At 37.5% G+C, this 18,581-nt stretch overlaps 1 pseudogene; it reads left to right on the forward strand.

Annotated features, from left to right (window-relative positions):
* Window positions 1–1,613: 1,613 nt before the first annotated feature.
* Window positions 1,614–17,146, forward strand: LOC104094173 (uncharacterized; annotated as a pseudogene).
* Window positions 17,147–18,581: the final 1,435 nt, after the last annotated feature.

Below are 18,581 nucleotides of genomic sequence, written 5' to 3' on the forward strand. Positions count from 1 at the left end.
ATGAGGATACACTGTAAGGAAGCTGGAATAAATGAAGCAAAGTCTGTGGCAGTAGAACAAATGATGGAGCTTGAAGTTTGGCATAAAAGATTAGAGCATGTGCCTATGGCAACTATTAGAAAATTTTTTGCACTTAGGAATAAAGATGCTTTTCAGTTACAATATTGTGATGTATGTCCCTTGTCTAGGCAAACAAGATTACTATTTTCTGTTAGTACTAGTAGAGCTGATGAACCTTTTTATTTGATACACATGGATACATGAGGTCCTTATAAAACTGCAACTTATAATGGAATGAATTACTTTTTGAGATTGGTTGATGATCACACCAGATCAACATGGATTGTTTTGATGAGAGTAAAGTCAGATGTATCTGAGTTACTTAAAACTTTATTTGCAATGATTTTTAATCAACTTGGAAGGATGATTAAAGTATTCGGATCAGATAATAGATCTAAATTTTTAACATGTCTTGCAAAGAACTGTTTGCACATCATGGGATCTTATACCAAAGTTTCTTCCCTTACACTCATCAACAAAATAGAGTGGTCGAGAGGAAGCATAGGCACATCCTAGAAACAGCAAGAGCAATTAGATTTCAAGCTAATTTTTCAATTAGATTCTGGGGGACATGTTTAGAAGCAACATCATCTATAATTAACAGGATTCCATCTACTATCTTGAAAGGAAAATTACTTTTTAAAGTATTGTACAATAAACCACCTTCTTTGGCTCACATGAAGGTGATAGGTTGTCTTTGCTATGCAACCACTCTGCCAAAACAAGATAAGTTTCGTCCAAGAGCAATAAAGTCATAGGATATGGTGTTCTTCAGAAAGGATATAAACTCTTTGACTTATCTAATAAAGTGTGCTTTATTGATAGAGATGTTATTTTTAATGAAGGCATATTTCCCTTCCGGGATAGTCAAAAGATCCAAAGCCCTTGAGTTGCTGATTACAAAATTGTAGAGATTCTGTGTAGTGGATGATCTTGACATTGCAAATAGAAAGATTCTATTTGATCAACACACTAAAGACCTCATATCACAACATATTCCAAATGCACCGGCAAACCTTGATCAAGAAAATCATGAAACTCAAGACTCTTATGGGGATATGGCAGATCATGTTGAAGACATAGAAGAAGTGGAAGAGACTTAGACAATAGAGTTGACTGAAAGAAGATCAGGTAGAACAACTAAGCCACCTATTTGGCTTAAGGATTATGTGAGGACTCACAAGTAAACAGAAGAACATACTTGTTTGTATCCTATCTTAGATGTCATCAATTATGATTTCTTGTCTCACAAAAATCAAAGATTTATCACCAAGTTCTCTGCAGTCACTGAGCCTAAGTCCTATGCAGAAGCAGTCAAAGAATCAAGGTGGATAGAAACAATGCAGACAGAGATCAAGTCATTGCAAGATAACAAGACATGGACGGTGGTGCCTTTGCCAAAAGGGAAAAAAGCAATTGGGTGTCGATGGGTGTATAAGATTAAATATAAAGCGACATGTGAAGTAGAGAGGTTTAAGTCAAGGTTAGTTACCAAAGGATATAGCCAAAAAGAAGGACTTGACTATCAAGAAACATTCTCCCCTGTTGCTAAAATGGTAACAGTAAGAACTATGAATTCATTGGCATCAATGAATAATTGGGACATTCATCAAATGGATGTCTACAATGCTTCTTTTCAAGGTGATCTAACTGAAGAGGTGTATATGGAATTACCACAAGAATTCACTTGTGAGGGACAACATCAAGTCCGTCGACTACTCAAATAATTGTATAGGCTTAAACAAGCATCTAGGCAGTGAAATATCAAGATAACCTCTGCATTAACAGCTTCTGGCTTCATTCAACGTCACTTGGATTATTTTTTGTTTACCATAAAAGTTTAAGGTAAAATAGTAGTGGTCTTGGTTTATGTTGATGATCTACTAATTACAGACGATGATGCTAACTTGATACAAAAGACTAAGGAGTATCTGCAAAAAAAAATTAAAATCAAGGATATGGGAGAGCTGAACTTCTTCTTAGGGATTGAATTTTCCAGAAATAAAGAAGGGATTCTAATGCATCAAATAAAATATGCATTAGAACTCATCTCATATATGGGACTTTCAGGTTCAAAGTCAGCAGGTGCATCCTTGGAGGTCAACAAGAAGCTTACAATACCAGAGTTTGACACTCAGTTTGGCATTGGAGATGACAAAGTTCTTGATGATCCTAGTTCATACCAACAGTTGATTGGAAGACTTCTTTACCTCACCATGACCAGGCCAGACATTGCCTTTTGCAGTGCAATGTAAGACTTCTTTACCTTACTATGACTAGGCCAGATATTGCCTTTGCAGTGTAATGTCTGAGCCAGTTTATGTAGTGCCCCAAGATGTCACATATGAAGGCTGCCATCAAGGTGATCAAGAATGTGAAACAGTCCCCAGGCCTGGGGATATTAATGTCAGCAGAAGCTTCCTCTCAACTTTCAGCTTTTTGTGATGCTGATTGGGCCTCTTGTCCTAATACCAGGAGATCGGTTACTGGGTATCTAATCAAGTTTGGGAGTTCATTGATCTCATGAAAATCGAAAAAGTAGACCACCATATCCAGAAGCTTAGCAGAAGCTGAGTATCGAAGCTTGGCATCAACAATAGCTAAAATAGTTTGGGTGGCTGGTTTATTTGAAAGAGTTGGGGTGCATATTCAGAAACCTATATCCATGTTATGTGACAGTAAATCTGCCATACAAATAGCTGCCAATCTAGTTTTTCACGAGTGAACAAAATATATTGATATCGATTGTCACTTCATTCGGGAAAAGGTGCAACTTGGGCTTGATTAACTTTTGCATCTTTCTTCTTCAGAGCAACAAGCAGACATTCTCACTAAAGGACTAGGTGTCACCCAAAATCAGTATCTACTGTCCAAGCTAGGCATGAAGAATATCTTTATAGCACCAAGCTTGGGGGGGAGGGGTGTGAAGGAGTTGGATAAATGTATTACTGTGCACTGAAGCTACCTATAATTAGTTAGTAAGTTGTTAATTATATTGTTAGTGGAGGATATGCGTACAACTGGCTACAACTATCAGTTAGTTAGGAAGTAGTTATACACTGTATATATAGAAGCTAGCTCATTTATTTTGTACTCAACTATTCATTCTATACAGAAAATTCTCCGAGCTCTGCATGTGCTTTCATTCCTCCGTTCTTTGTTCTTTCTCATTTTAATGGTGATTGGAAATTCGATGGATTTTGTCAATACTACAGTGTTCTTGATAAATTGTATAATAGAGTGTCGTATTCCTTATCTCATCTTCAGCTTAAAAAGCACGAGAAAATTAAGAAAGACAGAAGCATGTACAATCTACTTGAAATGTTGCTCTCTAGAAATTCCCTCACAATTTCCATGATTTTTAGGGACAACGGGTCAAAATTACCTCTAAATTATGCAAAATGCTTTATATATGCCTTCCGTTAATAGTTGAGGTCGATCATGCCCATGTCGGTAAAAAGTAGGTTATTTTTTATCCTTATGCCTAATGGAACTGATTAGCAATTTGATGCCATATGTGTAAAATTTAATGATGATAAAATATGTCAAATTTATTCCTAAACTATGCATAAAGGTCTAGATATGCCATGAGTTAATAGTTTGGATTAATAATGATTTTTCGATAGATATAAATTCTCGATCATACCATGGCAATAGAGTTTCTCTATTTGATGGAATTGAGGAAGATGGTATAATGGCTTCTTCATCATATCCTAGGCATGACATTGATGAACAAGAGAATGAGAGAGTAATAGAATGATTTCAAGATAGAGATGTTGAAAACAACAAAGATTGGTGAAAAAAATAAAGGTGATGGCGGCTACTTTGGTTTTCCTTGGAGTGAAGAATGGCTGAATCTAGAAATAGTATTTTTTGTTTTGTTGAGTGTATAGTGATTTATGTAGATTAAGAAGAATGGGGCCAATGATAGAAATGGAGAGAAAGGGGAGGGGTTTAGATAGGGGAAAAGTTCATGTATACCAGGTTTTGGGGTCATTATTGAATTCAATCCATAATACATAAAGAAATTTAAAATTATCCACTTTTGAAATAACTTCAGACATACGGACATTCTGGTATGAACTTCAAATATTTTGCTATGAACTTTGGATATTTTGGTGTAAAAATTAGATAAATTTGACTAAAATTTACACTGTTGTAATCAAACTTCGAACAAATTTATTTGAAGTTTGCACTATCACCGATAAACTTTAGCTAAATTTGTCTGAAGTTTGCATAAGTTTTGTTCTAGCAATTTCAGCTTATGTGGACGTTGGTGGCCGTTAATCAGCAGTGCCACCTTCAGCTTCAGCACCCAAAGAAGAACTTAAATGCCTACCTTTACAAAATCACCATGTCTTTTCTGCTCCCAATAACAAGGATGGCGCCACCCATTCCTCCAATTTTATAATGCCTAAAAGTCTTTTGGCTTGGGATGGAGCTTCTCGTCTCTACTCTTGGGACTCTTATAAGAGTTGTATGTGTTGGCTCTCTGTTCGAACGAACCGAATTCTATTTCTATCCTTGCTGCTTCTCCTTCCAAGGAAAATCATAACCAAGGCATATCTAACCATAACCAAGGCGCAACTAACCATGCAACACCCCAAGAGCCATCTCACTCGAATTCCGCCACAAGGCCCAAACAGTACCACATCATGTGTACAAATAGTCAACTGTCTCACAATTCACCGTAGCATAGGAGAGTAACTCATGGAACACATCAGAATACGAATAAGATCAACTCTAACTGATGAGACTACCCTCAATGATAGCTGTGCGGAGTAAACAAATCCGACCCGATGTGGAATACATATTCTTATTAGGCCTACCCGTGGCTTCCAAATCAATTACGATTCTCCCAAAATAGGTAGATAACTTCCTAAAAGTCCATAATAGCCTATTCATAACACGCACAATCAGCCATCAACTCTTGACATACCTTCACCGTTCACAACCAAGGAACAATCGACCTCCGAGAACCCTCATAGTCTTCAAACCCTTAGAATACAAGAATCTCCATGTCTGATCCCAACTCTACCACTCAAATGACTGACACATCCCGCATACACAATCATCTCACGAGAAATACTTCCATAATTCTTCCGTGCCACATAGCAATATCAGAACATCAGTAGTCGATCAACTAGTCGATTACCGTAATACCAGTCAAGCATCCGCAAGTCAAAACACAATGCGCCTTCTGAAATGCGCACCCTTCTTAGGTGATACCAGATAGTTCCAGCATTCTTCTAAACATCTGAAAACGTCCATGCTTTCCAGAACTCATAACCCCATCCAGGAGAATAATCACAACACACTACAAACTCCCTTGTAGAGTACATCAACCTCAAATTATGGGCGAACCATCGCAACTCTCCGGAACCCATTGGAACCTCTTCGAAGGCCGTTCTCCTTGCTCTAAATCACCCTCGACGAAATCTTTCACAAGTCGTAGCCAATCTGTAAGCAAACCCTAGCTCAAGAGCTAATATAAAAAATGACCATATAATCTGATCGTCGATGGCAGGATCCCTCACTTGGCTCCAAGCCCTATAACACACCGTATGTAATCCATAGCACCCTTCTTTCGTAGCTGCCCCGGTCTCACACTGTTAGCCAGCTAAATACTTCATAAACTCATGTGACTCTAGTAATAAAATACTCCGAAGACTCTCACCCTGATGACAGTCAAGCCAACTTCCTGAAGTACCCTAAATGATAATATATACCTTCCACTGAATAAAAGCCCCATACAAAACACACAATCTCAAATCCCCATGGCTAGCCTCAAATCACATTTCCCATGACCCTACCACGATCACAACGACTAGTAAATCAATTAAATCCTCTCGAGTCCGTACACACCAATCAGATACAAGAATCCATTGTACCCCATACGTGAATAACTAAAAGGTCTACCATCACATCTGCATCCTTAGTCTGGACAACACATCGAGATGATAATCGGGCATCTATAGCCCCTCGCAGCTCCTCCGCAACATCACAAGCCATCAGTGTATCGCTGATACCAAGTGCGCAACATCATATACGAGTGGATGTAAGGGACTACAAGATATACACTTCAAGCTTAATCAATGTCGCACGATAATGAATGAAAGAAGTGGAATTTCCTAATAGTTCGTATCCCCTCGAAGAAAGTACAGATGTCTCCCTACCGATCCGCAAGACTCTATTAAACTTTCTCGTGACTCGTAGAACCTATGAACCTAGAGCTCTGATACCAATTTGTCACGATCCAAAATCCCACCTTAAGGATTGTGATGGCACCTAATCTCTAAAACTAGGTAAGCCGATCACTTACTATAATTAAACTAATTAAACATGACATAATGAAAATATGGTTTAATATAAATACAGAAAATAAAGGTGATACAAGCCTACACGTCAATAATCATAATAAATTCCACAAGACTAGGTAGTACACAATCACAAACTTTGCTGAATACCTAGAACCACTCAAAATATAATACTGATCGGATAGAGAATTGACAGTAACAATGTAAAGAAAGGACTCCAAGGGACTGCGACTATCAAGCAGCTATATCTTGAATTCTCACGATCAAGAAGCTCTCACTGCCTGAATCTGCTAGCTTCAATACCTGGATCTGCAAAAAATAATATACAAAACTGTAGTATGAGTACACCACGATCGGTACCCAATAAGTATCAAGACTAACCTCGGTGGAGTAGTGACGAGGTTCAAGTCAAGACACTCACTATTCAAGTAACGTGTGCAAAATATCAATAAAAATCTAGAACCAGAATGCAAAGTAAATAAATGGCACAAAGAGAAATCATGTGATAAAACAACCAAATAATCAAAGAAAAGAGAAAATACAAGTGAAAGCAATTAAGGAAAAACAACGACAGTTCTAATCAACAAATCGTTCCGACACATGATTTACAATAAGAGTTACCCCGAGACACCACACCTCAAAACAAAAAATCTCAAGTCACAAATCACGAATCGCATACATATGGAACCTCGTGCCCACATTATAAATTACCCTCGCACGATGAAGACATCGTGCTATAATATAAGTCACAAGTGCATAGACAACTCATGTGCTGCACGGACAACTTACGTGCTGCACGAACAACTCATGTGCCAATCGACCGACGTGGTCACAGGCTCAATATCAAAATCTGTCCGACGTGATCACAGACTCAATATCATAATCCGACAGGTGTGGTCATGGGCTACCAGTCCAAACCATGTCGCAGAGAAAGCAGATATATAAGAACACATATACATGATCAATGAACATCAAGTTTCATCCTCCTGGACTGGTAATAAATAATATGTTACGGTGTATGCATGTGCAAGTGTAATATCACAGATTAAATCATCAAGTAATACTAGAGACACTGAGTAGTACATTGGGAACAACACAACAAATCACATAATATGTATGAGACACACAAGGAAGTTAAAAGCAACAACCAGAATACTCATCTTTCATCAACAACACGTCCCCAGGCCATCACATAAACTCCCCATATAGCCACCCATATCTCACCACATTGACAACATCATAATAATCACCCGTATCGCTCTGCTCAGAAAATATATCAATAGCCACCCATATCACTCTGCCTTGACAATAACACAGTAGCCACATGTATCATTCTGCCCATACAATATATTAATAGCCACCTGTTTCACTCCGTCCAGACAATATATCAATAACCACTCGTATCACACCGCCCTTTCACTCCGCACAGATAATATATCAATAGCCACTTATATCGCTCCGCACAATCAACAACACTGAAATGCCACCATTATGCTCTGCATGACAACAATCAATTCACACAACAAGTCCACATATACCACAATATTTCCAAAATAACAATACTAATATCACAATAAAGCATAGCCCACGGCTCAACGACAATGTATACACGAATTTCAACAACAACAAAATGAAACATGAAATTACTCGACAATGAAAGATATTCCATATAACAACAACTTCAATTAAAAGCATATTAATAACCTAAGAGTCTAAACCGGTCAATTTCCATATATAAGTCTGGGTACACACTTATCACATCATGTACATGACTTTCATGTAATTTAAATAATGCAATTAGACCAAATCCTACAGGATAGTTTCGCCCACGCAAAGTTAGGCAAGATACTTACCTAAAATAAGGTAAATCAATCCTCTAATAAGCCTTTCCCGCGTGAATCAATCCGCGGACGGCTCAAATCTAACCAAAATAACTTAATATTATAAATAAAAGTCGTAGGACACGATTCCGAATAATAAAGCTTTGATCTTGAAAAGGAATAAAAAAAATCAACCCAAAAAATCATCAATCAAAACTCCCAATTTCTCCAACTCAAATCATCAATCAAACACTAAAATCGAGGTTGGAAGTATGAAATATAAGCAAATCCGAGTAAGCAATACATACCCCAATCCAAATCGTGAAAATTTTCTCCAAAACCACCCAAATCCGAGCTTTCTAACTCAAAATATTATAAATAACCAAAGCCCTGAAAATAGAGTACTTAAATAATTTTGCCCAATTAAACACAACGCGATCAGGGAATGGCCATCGCGATCGCGAAAAAGAAATCAGAACTACCCCAAAAATGCACTACGCGAACGTGAACACAGGGGCGTGAACGTGATGCACCAACCATGCAAGCTTACGCGAACGCGAAGACCAAAGCTCCTGGCCTCTCCAGCATGACTAACCACTGCGCAATCGCGACCAACCAACGCGAACGCGATGAGTCAGCACTCTACAGGCTTGCAATCGCGACTCAAACTGTACATACGCGAAGAAGAAAAGCTGTCAGTCACCAAACACACTACGCGATCGCGGCCACACCTACGCCATCACGAAGAACACCTGAAGCATCAGAAAAATCAGCAATCCAAACATGAGTGAAAGTGATCCGAAACTCATCCAAAACACACCCTTCCAAATACACCAATCAATCTCAAAATATAATGCGGACCCACTCGAGGCCTCAAATTACACCAAACAATATCAAAACTATGAATCGCACATCAATTCAAGCTTGATGAACTAATGAACTTTCAACTTCTAAAACTCACATCGAACCATATAAAATCAACCCCAAATTTTGCATGCAAGTCCCAAATGACACAACGGACCTACACCAACTCCCGGAACCATAATCCGAACCCGATATCAATAAAGTCAACTATCGATCAAACCTATCAACCTTCCGGACATACACCTAAGTCTAAAATCACCATCCGGACCTAAGGAATCATCAAAACTCCGATCCGAGATCAAATACGTAAAAGTCAAACTTGGTCATTTCTTTCAACTTAAAGCTTCTAAAATGAGAATCATTTTTCTAAATCAATCCCGAACCACTCGAAAACCAAAGACGACGATATATGCAAGTCATAATACACCATATGAAATTACTCAAGACCTCAAACCAGCGAACGACGTGCAAATGCTCAAAAAGATGAAGGATCAGTTACAAGTTTCTATTAGTCAACAAAAGCAAATACAATACACTTTTGTGATGCCGAGAACATGATTAATCCAAACTATTAGCAGAGAACACATATAAACTTTTTCGCACAGGCTTTAAACATGGTGTAGCTTCTCATCAAACTCCATATTGCTTTATTGAACAAGTAATGATTGTTACAATTGTATGATTGACATGGGTATGGCTCTACTGTTTTTGGGTACAAAAAGCACTTCAAAATCTACAATTTAATTTATACACTTTAACTGAAAAGGTCACATAACGAACAGTTAGTAAACTTGCTTTTGTCTTCTTTCTTTCTTCCAAACTACTTAATCAACTTTAAAGACAACTCGAAGAAATTATCGCTCTAACACAAGTCCAATCAATCTTTTTCTGCCGGTTTATATAGGTCATAAAATTCTAATCTTGAATCAAGAAATTGAAATTGCTAACTGTTTATTCTTTTGGATTTTGCCCAAACCTTTGTGATTTTTGTTTCTTTTGTATCTTGCCAAATGAGAGTATAGTGGTTAAGATAGAAGACAAAAAAGGATAGATGGATCATAAGTCAATAAAGAAAAAAAGATGAGTGTGTTGCATTTCTGTACAGAAAAGCATAAAGAAAGATGTTTAAAGAGTAGTTTTTACGATACAAAATCAAACCTAACATATTTTAAAAGGCGATTAGCATGGGATTAAAAGATTATTGCTGTTAAATTGATATTCATATCAACTTATAAGTGTGAGATTATTGCGTGAGAATGATGACAAGGTTTGACATGTTTAACTAGTGAAAAAGTTAGTTTAGTGATATGTGTAGACAATAAATTGTGTCGAGAAAATAAAATCAGGCCGAAAAATATTGCAACAATCGTAGTATTTTATTTCAAATATTTGAGTGTACAATCTCTATATATCCTCTGATTCTTCTTTTCAATAATAAATAAATTCAATGGCCTTTGAGCTTGATCTTGAATATATAGTTGTCGCCACGAACGATGATCTTGTTCTTGAGCTTTAGCTTGGTTGCTTGAACTTGACCTTGATTTGTTCTTCGTTCTTGAGGTTGAACTTGTTTTGTTCTTCGTTCTTGAACTTGAACTTGATTTCTTGAACTTGAACTTGATTGCTTGGAGCTTGAAATTTATGGAGGAATTTGCAGTGTTTGATCCACGAGCTCTCTCTTGCTTCTTGTTATAACTTCTGGTCTTCTTTCTGGGTTATGAAGACCCCTATTTATAGTTGTGGGAGGGAAGAGTTATGATAAGAACAAACTCTTTCCAACCAATCAGACTGAAGTGTGATAAGACCGCATTTGATTGGCCAGAACATATCACTTGCACATGTGGCGCGTTTTCATTGGCCTTTTAATTTGGCTTGGCATGCCTTGTCATTTTGAAACATGGCACGATCCTATTGGCTCTTCCGTTTGACTTGGCGTGCCACGTCATTTCACGTGTGGCACCAAACTGGGCCTCTATGAAGATGATATCTTGGGCCTAATGAAATGGGCTCATCACTTTAGCCCAATTAAATGGGCTACCCAATGGTTTAAGACTTACTCATTTAGTCCATATGTATTGAACTTATATAATTAATTCAATTATATATTAGCCCATAATATTTATTTGGACCAATATATCTTGAATTTAAAATATAGTCCAAATTATTTTATTGAATCTAAATTCAATAAAATTTGTATGCCTACAGTATGCACAAGATAGAGTCTACATACCTATAACAAATTGAACTAATGATAAATTTGAGTTAATTCCCCAAATGGTAATTCAACGAATTTACCTAATACAAATATTTTTCTTTATTTTAGGACAAAAATATCACTAAATCATTCAGTTGTTTCGCCAAAAGTCATACACTACCATAAAAACCACATTTATATGAGAAGACAATTTTATCATCCACAAGTTGAATTTAATTATCTTTAATGCTATTACTTGAGTACTTTCTTGGCCTACTATTTTTATCATTTCAATTTGCAGTATATCCACATTATTCAAGTAACAGAATCAGATATGAGAAACATTAATTAAAAAACTAAAATAATTGTAACTTTATCCTAAAATATGTAAATTTTAAGAGGAATTAAACTCATATTTTCTTTCTACAGATTTTTAAAAAATATTATATTAACTTAATTGTTGAAACTCTAACTAAGAGTTGAACTTGCGACATTTTCGTGAGTATTATTCTGTATATATCTTAGGCAAACAAAGCTAAGATGGTATACATTTATCTCTTTTTTATTATTCTTATTATTTAAAGTAATTTTCATAATTCTTAAGAATATACAATATAATCTTGATATTTTCTAAAATAAAAAGATAAAGTACTAACAACTCATATATTAGTTTTAATTTATAAAAATAATAATGGCTCTAATATATAGATACACGCGGAAAAGTAAGAAATATGTTCCAAAAGAAATGTTTAGAGTTATGGGAAGAACAATACTTACTAGCAATTTTTGTATTAATTTAAATCTGAAAAGAGATTCGTTTGACTACTAAAAAATAAATTAAAATTTATAAGCTTTTTAGATTGTGAATAAAATTATCTTTATTATCATATCTAAGAATATAACTCTATTTTTCGACGGTAGGATTTTCAACATCGAAAGGGTGCAGGGGTGGGTGGTTGACTCGAGTTTCTACATATAAAAATAATTAATATTTCCACGGTTAGATAAAAGAGATAAATTTAGTTTTTTACATTAAAAGAGACCTTTTCAATGGTTCAAATACTCTTTATCGGTATATATAATTTTCAGAGAAATAAATAAATAGTTCAGTGACTTTTTTATCTTAAAACAAAAAAAAAGTAATTTTGCTAGGTAAATTCATAAGTTTAGTAAGTAAATTCATCTAGTTAAGAGATTATTTGGGGAATTAACAATGACGAATTCAAATCCCGTCGAGTTTTTTTGTGATGATAATTGAGAGAGATGTAACTTCTCCTAATGGACTACGAGGACCCTAGGACTAAGGAACATGTCAATTGAATAATCGTCAATTTTCAGTATCTTTAGGTGTTTATGAAGTTATATTCGGTTATTTATTCAATGGTTTGCTTGAGAGGATACTTTTTGGTCGTGACATTTGGTGTCCTAAATATTAGGAAAAGTGACATTCAAGGAGTTATTCATTCCTTTATTTTTAATTTACTATGTCATATTATCCTTTTTATTTTGTCCCATAAATAATGTAATACTTTTTTATTTTAGAAAAAACTTAACTTAAACTTTCATTACACTTAATGAAATAATTTATAGTCACACAAATATTTATGGCTAAACCATAAGTTTCAAAAATATTTCTTTCTTATTAAACTTCGTGTCGAGTCAAACACCGCAAAAACAATTTGGGCGAAGGGAGTAATAAACAATATTTTGATTGATTTCAAACTTTTACATGTTAATAAGTATAACTAAATAATAACCTTATCTTATGTGAAGTGTAATGTTACACCCCACACGCAAAATTTAGAATTGATAAGCTTGGTTTCTAGTCTAGCCAATCGGCCAGCGGCACGTAGGGGGACAAAGGAGATTACGCGCTTTTATCAGACTTCGTTAGCTGTCACCGGGTGTTGCAACCGGGGCGGGGCAACCCGTTTTGCATGTGGAGCGACAGAAATTCCTATGCTTGGTAGGGTATAAAAAGGGCAGTGCAGCTCCTTCTCTTCCATTCTAGAAAGTATTGTCCACTTTAACTCACCTAAAAAGCTCTCAAGTCTCCTAAGAAATTTCCTAAATGATTCAGAGCTAGAATCAAAGGCAAACTTAGTGAAAAGATTAGAGTAAAACTCTCGCGTTCATTCCTGTATCAAATGTTCCTCTGTTATCTTGATTTTGAAGATTTCTTAGAAGTGAAGCTTTCCGTTATAGGAGGGTAGAAACCTAGGAGGTGTAACTAGTTCTTCAAAAAGGTATGTAAGCCAGTCCTTCCTTCTTGGCATGACTTGATATAAGCGTTTCTTCCTTAATAATCCTTATATTCCGTGGTAAAGTTGCTCATATTCTTGTTCATTCTTACCGGTAGCGCTTTCTTGTGAGTTAGGGATGATTCCTGATGGCACCATAAGGCTATAAGGTGTAGTTTATTCTAAGTTTAATTTTGGATGTCTAAGCAGATTAAACGTGTATATATATATATATATATATATATATATATATATATATATATATATATATATATATATACTGTGAATTACCGAGCCCACCAAGTACGAAATGATATAACATGAGGTATCACCGAGCCCATGTGAGGCCGGGTATGGAGTGACGAAATAGGAAATATCACTGAGCCCATGTGATGCCGAGTACGAAATGACGAAACATAAGGTATCACCGAGCCCATGTGAGGCCGGGTATGGAATGGCGTAACATGAGATGCTACCGAGCCCAAGTGTGGCCCGATATGGAATAACGTGATATTAGATATTATCGAGCCCATGCGTGGCCGGGTATGGAATGACGCAATATAAGTGATTACCGAGGCCATGTATGGTCGGGTACGAGATGATGGGTTACGTGGTGTTACCGAGCCCGTGTGTGGCCGGGTACTATGTTGATGTGATATACCCCAAAAGGTGGCTGAATATAAATTGAAGTGAGACGATATGCCCCTGAATAGTGACTTTATTATTTTTGTATAAATGTTTCATGCATTCATGATTCGACGTTATCACAGTGTATAGTCCCCAGTAACTTGCCTTCGGTACTCAGGTTGAAGTTCTATACTCGTATCTTCTATGTTATATTTTCGATTTACAAGTATATTATCAGCTTTACATACTCAGTATATTTTTTGTATTGACGCCTTCTTTTGGGCGATGTGTTCATGCTCATAGGTGCAAATAGACCTGGTGACGTCCCTCATCAGTATAGTATTTGTTCCAGCTGTTGGTCGTTGCTCTCCACTCCTTTGGAGTAGCTGTTCCAAGTCAAGTTTGGGTACTGAAGCATATGTCCTAGATATTTTGGGTACGGTGGGGTCCTGTCCCGATCAAGTTTATATATATTTAACTCTTTTTGTTCTCTTAGAGGCTTGTAGACTAGAGTTTTGGTTGTATGTGAAAAGAAGGTACGGTGGGTCCTGTCTCGATCAAGTATATTATCAGCTTTACATACTCAGTACTTGAAAAGTAGTAGACACCGAAGATGGCCATGATAGAGACTGACATGACCGTTTTGTGGCTTGCGAGGAAGCCATTTCTAGGAAAGTAAAATGATAAGTGTATGCATGTTACCTTTATTTTTAAACTTCCTTTTTTGCTTTTTACCTTATTTGAATTTCGAGCTCGTGTGTGATCGGGTACTATGTTGATGTGATATACCCCAAAAGTTGGCTGAATATCACTTGACGTGAGACGATACGCCCCTGATTAGTGACTTTATTATTTTTTGTATAATTTTTCATGCATTCATGATTCGACGTTACCATAGTGTACAGTCCCCAGTAGCTTGCCTTCGGTACTCAGGTTGAAGTTCTATACTCGTATCTTCTATGTTATATTTTTGATTTACAAGTATATTATCAGCTTTACATATTCAGTATATTTTTTGTATTGACGCCTTCTTTTGGGCGATGTGTTCATGCTCATAGGTGCAAATAGACCCGGTGACGTCCCTCCTCAGTAGGGTGTTTGTTCCAGCTGTTAGTCGTTGCTCTCCACTCCTTCGGAGTAGCTGTTCCAAGTCAAGTTTGGTTACTAAAGCATATGTCCTAGATATTTTGGGTACGATGGCGTCCTATCCCGATCAAGTTTGTATATATTTAACTCTTTTTGTTCTCTTAGAGGCTTGCCGACTAGAGTTTGGTCGTATGTGAAAAGAGGGTATTATGACTTTATTACAGTGGTGAATGTATGAAATGACTGCGGTAGTCGAACCTGAGAGGGCATGGTAGATGACAACGTTTATATTGCTAATTAGTGGTACACAATTTAATTCTAGTGTCATAACTGGAAAACCTTAGTTTCCCAGGTTTGTGAATAAAAAGAAATACAAATAGACGTCGGTTCGCACGGGCTTTCGGGCATCGTGTGCTGGTCGCACCCCCCGAGGTTGGGATGTGACATGTAATTTTAAAGGAAAATATTTTAACCCAAAAAGTTTTAGGAATAAATAATTAAATTTATTTTAAACGAGGTCACCAAAAATCGGTTCGAATCAAAGCTCAATCAAATAAATTACAGAATCAAGCTAATAGTTCTGTGAATAAATCAATAAAATTAAAGAAATAAAAAATAAGAAGGATCTTATTGATTGTCGTTATGAGTTACAATGCTTGCAAAATCGAGAAAGATTGCTCAACAATGATACAATAGCTTTCAGTAAAGTGTGAGTTCAGTAGATCGTGAATGACTATACAAGTAAATAGAAGGAAGGTATTTATAGCCTAAGTCTAGAAGTCACATGATAATCCGCACTTTCGCACGTCACTCCAAGTGGTTAGTAACCGTTGAGATACTCACCGATTGTGGGTAGCAAATTTGGCATAGTGGTTATGGGTGAATCCTTTGTGTTACAGGAGAGGTTGAATACCAAGTCAAGTTTTGGGTCATGATTTCATCGATAAGTTCCTGAAACTGTCTTCGGGGTGCTTCACCGAGACACGACATTTATTTTTTTGGGAAAGAGTCACTGAACCGCATGTACTTCCTGTGAGGGTCAAATTCGGCTGCTATCTTGTTTTTAGGGTAAACCGTATCCCAAATGGTGTCGTGTTATCATGCTATCTAACCACGTGTTAGAGTCGAATTTGTATCAATACAAATGATTTTCTTACTTTCCGGGTAATTCTTCAGAAGTGTCCAGGAAGTGGCATGATATTTGGCGTGTTGCAGAGAAATTTTTGGAGGGATTTTTCACATCTTTGTCACTTCTTTTGAATATGAAAGAACGTCTAATCAATTCCATTTAAAGCCCAGGACACGTGGTGGGAATCAATGAGTCATAATACTACAGTGGTTACCAAGGTCATGATGGCACTGTCTATAAGAAGCATCCTCCTTTCTCGTCTTTGTTACCTCTCCTTTGAACTTCTTTTCTGAAGTTTCTCAAACTCCATTATTAGTTTTCTAGCAACCTTCAATCCTTTGGCTTTTTTCATCTTCCCATATTATCTCTAAATGGATTCTCCAAATGATTAAGTCAATGCTCAGGAGATAGTTAATACTGTAGAGGTTTCTATCGTTGCTCCTATTATTGCGAACACCATAGCTATGGAGGAACCGATAGTGGAGGAGCCATCCATATTCACCAGTAGGAGCATGAGAAACAAACCTCCCACAGTGGTGGGAGAAGGGTTATCGGCCTCCTTCGACGCGAGTGGAGTAGTTCCTACCAATTCGTCTCCTATGGCTTTGGCACTAGCCTCTGCTAAGAAGGGCAAGACTGCTAAAGCCTCAGGAAAAAGCAAAAAGGAACCGGAAGAACTGACAACCTCAGAGGTTCTTTCCCAGAGGCTCCATCTTGTTGGTCTTGTCAACTACATGAATAATAATTTGGAAGGCCAATTGAAGCTTTTTTGTTGTCTTTACAAAAGAAACATCGTCCAATTGTGCTGAGAGATTGTGCCTGGAAGGGCATGGTTGAGCTTTTCCTCCTGAAGCAGGAGAGAGCATTGCCACACACCCGGAAGGTTTTTTGTTCATGTTCTGTAATGACCCAACCGGTCATTTTAACTTTTAGAACTTCTTTCCCTAAAATAAAACTTTCTGTAAGTGCTTGTAATGATTTATGACTTGCGGGGATGGTTGGTTCGGGATTTAGAAGTATTTGGGGTGAAACAAGAATACTTGGTTCCTTAAGTTGGCCTTAAAGTGCTAAGTTTGACTTCGGTCAATATTTTTGTGAAAACGACTCCGGAATAGAATTTTGATGATTCCAACAGCTCCGTATGGTGATTTTGGACTTAGGAGCGTGTTCGGAATTTTATTTGGAAGTCCGTAGTTAAATTAGGCATAAAATGGCTAAAAACAAGAATTTAAGTTTGGAAGTTTGACCGATGAGTTGACTTTTTGATACCGGAGTCGGAATCCAGTTCCGAAAATTTTTATAGCTCCGTTATATAATTTATGACTTACATAAATAGAGTCTTGCAGATAAATAGCGCCATCACAACCTATAGGTGAAATTGGGTCGTGACAACATGGTATCAGAGCATTTGGTTCACGTAGGTCTCACAAGTTATGAGCAGACCTAATAGAGTCTTGCGAATCGGTACGGAGATGTCTGTACTTATCTTCGAGAGGCTATATGGTGTTAGGAAACTACCTTTCTTCATATTCCATCGTGCAATTGATGTAGTACTAAACATCCTTCTCTTATTCTCTCACAGATGGTGAGAACACGCTTTAATGAGATTCTAGACCAGGGAAGAGCTACTCCCTCAGTTGCTAGAGGCCGAGGCAGAGGCCGAGGGAGGGAGAGGACGTCCCAGGACTATTCCGGTTATGCCGCCAGTGAATCCTACAGAGAATCCCATTATTGAGGAGCAGGGTGAGGTGCCTGTGGCAGAGCCAACTTCGGTGGACTTCATATCTGCACCGGGATTTCAGGATGTCATGGGTCGTATGCTGCGATTCATGGACAATATGACTCAGGCCGATTTATTTCCGGCAGACCCAGCCATATCTCAGGCGGGCAGGGGAGCACAGACCCCTAGCGCGCAGGCTCATGGACAGGCAGCTGCTGTATATCAGACCCAGGGTGCACTACCCGTGGGCAGAGTCCAGCCAGTGGCAGCAGCTACACCTGAGCCCAGGCCAGCTGTAGCCGCCGATCCTCAAAAACTATTGGACAGATGGACTAGACTACATCCTCCTGTCTTCGGAGGTGAACGACATGAGGATCCATAGGATTTCATTGATCATTGCAAGGATAGACTGTACAACATAAGGATATTGGAATCCCATGGGGTTGATTTCGCTACTTTTCAGCTAGAGGGTAGAGCCCGTAGATGGTGGCAGTCTTATGCTCTTAGCAGACCAGCAGATTCTC

This window comes from Nicotiana tomentosiformis, chromosome 9, assembly GCF_000390325.3.
Source record: "Nicotiana tomentosiformis chromosome 9, ASM39032v3, whole genome shotgun sequence".
NCBI lineage: Eukaryota > Viridiplantae > Streptophyta > Magnoliopsida > Solanales > Solanaceae > Nicotiana > Nicotiana tomentosiformis.